General features: G+C 43.3%; 1 long non-coding RNA gene across 1 annotated transcript in view; it reads right to left on the reverse strand.

Annotated features, from left to right (window-relative positions):
• LOC122175220 overlaps nucleotides 1-608 on the reverse strand; it is a 114,491-nt gene extending 113,883 nt beyond the window's left edge. Inside the window, exon 1 of the long non-coding RNA XR_006177351.1 lies at nucleotides 580-608. This is a non-coding gene — a long non-coding RNA (uncharacterized LOC122175220). The remainder of the gene's footprint in view (nucleotides 1-579) is intronic.
• Nucleotides 609-6,000: the final 5,392 nt, after the last annotated feature.

Below are 6,000 nucleotides of genomic sequence, written 5' to 3' on the forward strand. Positions count from 1 at the left end.
GGACAAGCCAGTTTCAGCAAAACAGCTTCCCTGCGAAAAGTAAATAGTTTTGTACAGTTTTCTTTACTGCACCATGATGTGTTGCTACCTTTGAGTAGCTGAAGAAGCAACATTTCCAACAATAACTTCAGTTAAAAAACAAAACTCACCAACCTCCTTTCTCACTGTCTCCCTCAAAACCTTCACTGTGAATATCATAATCTTCTGCTGATTCATTCCCCTCATCACTTGCTGGCTCATCACAGGCTCTGGCACCACTAAGCATTATTTTTTTCCACAGGTGGGACAGGTTATCTGCCCTCACATCGCCCTGCTTCCTCTTCCAGTCTCAAATTTGCAGCTTCTTTTCTCAGAAGCCTGACAGCATCCTTGCTGCCCTCCCCAGTGGGACATTTAACTGGGATGGTTATTTTCTCTTTGCCAGTTAAAATGATTGTTCCTTCTAATATGTCACTCACAGCAACAGTCAGAGGAGCCACGCAAAATGGCTACTATGATAAAAATATCGCCAAGTTAAATAGCTTTGTACACAAAAGAGGTTGGAAAATTGCCTTCTAAAAGCCATTCCCCTCCCAGTACCTGCTGCTGAGCTGCTGCTGTAATTCCAGTAATCCTCAGTAATTCCAGTGAAGGCGAGCCATGTTTACTGAGCCCTACTGCCTAGGCAAATATGACTTCCTGACCAAAGCAAGTCAGCTGGCAGGACTGACCCTCCTGTGTGATGGAACATTGCCAAAGAGGAGCTGGGATAGAACATCCCTGCCTCTGATCAACTCCTGTGTGAGTGAAGCCCTGCTGCACAATGGTTTGCCGGTCAGCTGGGCTGGCTTAACATGTTCTCTTCACTTTGTACCTCTCCTTTTATTTTCTTGATATTTGCAGGACATTATAGAGTGCTCTGAGTCCTTCAGGAGGGGAAGCTAACTAGCAACCTCAAAGAGGAAAAAATAATCAGAGTGTTGAAGTGTTATGTTTTTTCCCCTTCTATCTTAAATTTGATACTTGTCGTTCTGACTTGGTCAGCATAAACTTTATGGCTGAAAGGAAACAACCCGAGCTTGTTTTAAAGATTCCAGGTTGAAATAAATATAATCCAGCAGCTGAAGTACAGACATCACCTGTGAAAAAGCATGAGGGGCAGGGATCATTTTATGAGCACAGAACTACAACATTAATCATGAATGACACAAAGCTCCATGAAAAGAAACTCCAGGAAAGAAACAGTGCATTTCTTCCCATTGTTTCTTGGAGTTTAGGTCACTTTTTAGATGTTCACCTCAAAACATCTCAGACACTTTGTAAGACTGCAGTAAAAGCTGCACAGGAAATAAATCTGATCGCTAACCCATGGAAGGTTTCTTCCCTGACATTTTTCCAACAGAATTAATAGCTGGACACCTAAATGTATATTTAAAAAGCTGCTGCTTAATTGCCTTACTTTCTACTAGATTCAAAATCTCAAACCAGACCAGCAGAACTGAACGGTTTTACTGTTACTCAGAGACAAGTTTTGCATCCAGGCTGAACTTTCCATACGCAGAATCACAGAATTGCAGGGGTTGGAAGGGACCTCCAGAGATCACCGAGTCCAACCCCCCTGCTAAAGCCCACAACACAACCCACAACCTCACAGTATGTCACAGGTTGATGTCCAGATAGGTCTAGAATATCTCCATAGATGGAGACTTCACTACCTCTCTGGGCAGCCTGTTCCAGTGCTCCGTCACCCCTACTGTAAAGATAACAGCTGATGAATCAAAAGAGAGATCTGGTTAAGGCTTTGTTCTCTGGCCTGTTTCATATGGTGCCTGTACAGATACTGCAGCAACAGGTGGCAAGACAAAACCTGAAGTAGGTCATCCCACAGCTCCCTAATACTTTGAGGCAGTTCTGAAAGGCAGCTGCTGATGCCCAGTTCCTTGAATTCCTTCTTGTCTCTAGATGAGACCTGCAGTCTATCAGTGGGAGGAGATTACATTTTCAAATCCATGTTGTATGCATCAGCATGCAGCAAGGGAAAACAACAAATTGTACAGTTAGCGCTGTCTTTAAAACCCAGGCCCCCATCTGGAGACACATCATGGCTCCTAACCAGACGGTGCTGTTCTGGGAGCAGAGCAGAGAGAAGGAAAGGGGCTTAAACAGGAAGAAGAGGGATATAATTGTATCTACCCTCTTCCAGATGCTATGCCAAGCAACATAAATTAAGGTAGAATTTGGCACTGCACTATACAAGCTTAAAGCTCTCCCCTCCTGGCATTTCATAATACATCCTGGATAACCAGCACACAAAGTATGAGAAAGTTCTGTGAGATTACAGCTACCAGGGGATGCAAGCAAGCTTATGGTGCACAAAGCAATAGGGATGTGGGTTCTTTCCTGGGTTTTGATAAAGAAAACAAACAAACAAAAACAAAACAGACCAGAACAACTCAGCTCTGCAGCTGGCCACTGTGCTAGCTCTGGGCCTGCCTGCAGCTGTGCAGTACTATTTCCTGGTCAGGATAATATTTATGCACTCGCAGGAAAAACCTCTACAGTTATTTATACAATGAAACAGGATGTTTTCAGATTAAATTAATGACCTGATCATATAAACAAATGGACACAGCTGAAACAAGGAAGCTCATTCTGGGGGTCTCAGCTCCCGTGCCCTCATTGTTTCCTTAAATAATCCCCGTTATTATTTCTACGCCTGTTGGCAAAGTTGTTTTGTGTATTTCATCTTGTTATTGTTATGAATTCCCTATGAAGGTTTTATCCAAAGCTGTTCCCTGGCCAAAAACAGACAAAAAAAGCTGCTACAATTACAGTACCTCAAATGTTGGCTTCCTTAACATCTTAAAAGCCAGCTAAGGTAATAACCTTTTGAATAAAGCACTTCCTTCAGAGTGATTTTTCAACAGAAATATACTTCTTAGGTAAAAAAATATTTGGATGTAATAGGAAACAAATGTTGGAGCTGATGTCAGATGTTTTCACTTTATTGTTTCATATTTTGGACAACTCAAGAAAACAACTGGATGTAAATATGGGAGGTGTACCTGCAGTACTCAGCAGACAAAATTAAACCCAACATTGGCTTGAGAAGAGGCAGGCAGGTTTGGCGGAGGGGAACGTTGCCCACAGTGGGTGAACTGGCCTCACGAAAGGTAGGAATAGGCCAGGGCAAATTACAAGCTAAGTTCCTAGTCCTTCCAGTTGTATCTTTTCAGTTTCGAGAAAACGCGCATAAGTTCCCTGATGGGTAGTAAAACTTTTCCAGGATCTTTATTGCTCAGAATGAAATCTGGCTGGAATTCCCTGCTCAGTATATCCTTGGCTTCTTTTTCCATTCTGAGACAACTAACTTCTCATGCTCCATATATCAAATGGAGATACTTGCATAGGCTCAAGGGTGCCAAGTCAGATGCCTAATTACTATGTGCCGTAATAAATAACAAAAGGGACCTGGCCTCAAGGTGCCAGTTCCACGCTTAGTATGAAGTGAAGGGATAAGGAAGGCAAAATGAAATACAACACAAGCTCAGGCACAATCCCCAGGCCGAAGCCTGATTGTACATGATGTTTGCTCAAGCATCTGGAATAGCAAACACATACCTAAGAGTACTGCCATTTATCGCAGCAGTCATTTCACACTAGCAGAGCCTCAGACTAACAGACAAGCCTCTCAATCAAAGCTGGCTTCAAATCTCACTTTCCATACGTGATATAACAGGTATCTGCCAGCTCAAAGATGTGACAAATTTGGTTAAAAGTATTCATCTAGAGCAAGAAATACATTCAGCAGAAATTGTTTCTCTTCTGAGCTCAGTCCCTCATCTGTTCATCTGCTAAACTCAGGTCCTCTTTTTTAACCTGCTTCCTTTCTCATGTGTTTGGTGAAAAAAAGCATAGTAAGAAAGGTTTCCCTTTTCCATTCTGGAAGGACTTCCAAAGAACCTGCTTCTCAAGCATTAAGTGCTCTGTCCTGTGGTGTGTTTGTGGCAGCAGGGCTGCCTTCTGAAATGAGCAGTAAGGAAGAGCTGCAGTGTTGCACTCATTATCCATTCATGGATTGCGACAACTGATTGAATAATACTAGTTTCTGTTTCTACAAAGTACATAAAAGCCACCAGGCCATTCCCATGGACATGGTCTCAGGCATGCTTCCCACTGCCCTCTGCCCAGCACAGCTGCCAACTGAGCGCTATGCAGGCAGCAAGCTGAGCACAGGCGAGCTGCAGGGGAGAGGAGCAGTAAGAATAGGGAGCTGTGAGGAAAGGAAAGAGCAGCTAGAGAGGGCAGGAGGCTCCCCTCATCTTGGCGCTTTACAGCAGAGCTGTCTCCAGAGGAGATGAAGCAGAGCCGGGCCCTTTGGGCTGAGGCTGGAGGCTCTTCCCTCCCTGCCCTACACAAGCTGGAAGTGGGGTTCAGCTTCTAGACACCTTTACTTTATCATCTTTCAACAGCAGCCTCCATGGGAACAAATGAGGTGTTTATCTCTTTGTCACCTATAAGTAAACTACCTTAATTTACTTTCCACATGATTACACACGCTTTCCACTTCAAATACAAATGAAATTTAAAAATGAATGATGATAAAAAAACAAACCGACCTGGAACAGACAAACCCTTTTTCCTTCTTGCCTGCTTTTCTGTTGGCATTTTGCACCTTTAAATGCTTTGTCCACAGTGTGCTTTTAAATGTTACAAGCCAGAGCAGGCTTGAAAAACAAGAGAGCTGTGCAGCTGGAATGCTGAAGCATAACTGGCATACCAATAAATGCCTTGATAGCAACTTTCGGTACTGCTGTGCTGCTTTGGTTTGCTTTCACAGGCTTTCTCCCACTGCCTTGCTTTGCAAAAGGCCCTTCAGCCTGGCAGGGGATGAACTCACCGTGGCCCTGCCTTTTACAGAAGAGCAGGCAAAATGGGCAGAGGCTGCGCAAGGCAACCTTGGTCACTGATGTCAGGGATACTCAGCCAGTACTATGGACTGTGGCTGCATCTAATCCTCTTAAAGCAGGGTAAATATCACCTGCCAAATGAGTGCTAAACACTGTTCTCCTGAGGGATCCTACAACCCTTTTCCCTCTTTTTGATGGATCAGAGAAATAGCATCAGAAAGGAAAAAGCAAAGCTGTCATAGCGCTTCTTGATGAAGGTAGAAGGGAAGGGTTATGTCCACACTTCCAAAAGCTGTGCTTTTATGGTACCAGGACAGAAATCTCTGTGAAATATCTTAATTGCACAGACAGTGTTTGATCCTGCAACTCTGCCAGCTCCCATCCAGGTTTTGCTGCGCTTGTCTGAGGTGCTATTTTTGCAATCCAAAGCAGATCTTAGGGGCAAAAGCTTTCCCACTGCACTGTGTCACACAGCTACTGGCAGCACAGAAAATCACGGACATTTTACTGTAAATCTTCTGAAAATTAAAAGCTGCTCCTCCAAGCAATAGCCTGATTTCCACACCATCAATCCCTGCTCACTTATGCCTGTTGCCCCAACGTCATCAGATCAGCCACCGCAGCAGACAGGAGAGGGGACAGTTTCCTGCACAGTGCTGGATTCAGAGAAGTGTTTCATTGAGCAGAACAGTTTGCACTGGTATTTTCAGCTAACTTATTTAAAGAAGGAAGCAAAATGAGCAAAGAAGACTAATCATGTTAAAGGAAAAAAAAAGATTGGAAATTCAGTGAGAAGTATTGTTTTCTGGAAAACAAAATGAAGTAAAAACCATGCTTTGTGGCTCATTTTCTTTCAGGATCTTTTCAGGGACTGAGTTTGCTGTTTGTTTTTTATGAGGTTTGGAAGAGAAAGGCTCCATCTGACCTGAGAATTTCCTGTGGTGTGACTGCACTTTTTAATTCTAATTTTTAAAGTTCTCACCTTTCTTTTAGGAGTAACATTTCAAGAATAAATATCTTCAAGAAAGACCTTGAAACCATAGGCAATTTGATCCAGCCCACCAGGATAAATCCTAGGGCTTGACTCGTGAGCTCTGGTGAAGTGTTTAAA

This window comes from Lagopus leucura, unplaced genomic scaffold, assembly GCF_019238085.1.
Source record: "Lagopus leucura isolate 7727_CA_CO unplaced genomic scaffold, USGS_WTPT01 Super-Scaffold_739, whole genome shotgun sequence".
In the NCBI taxonomy this organism is placed as follows: domain Eukaryota; kingdom Metazoa; phylum Chordata; class Aves; order Galliformes; family Phasianidae; genus Lagopus; species Lagopus leucura.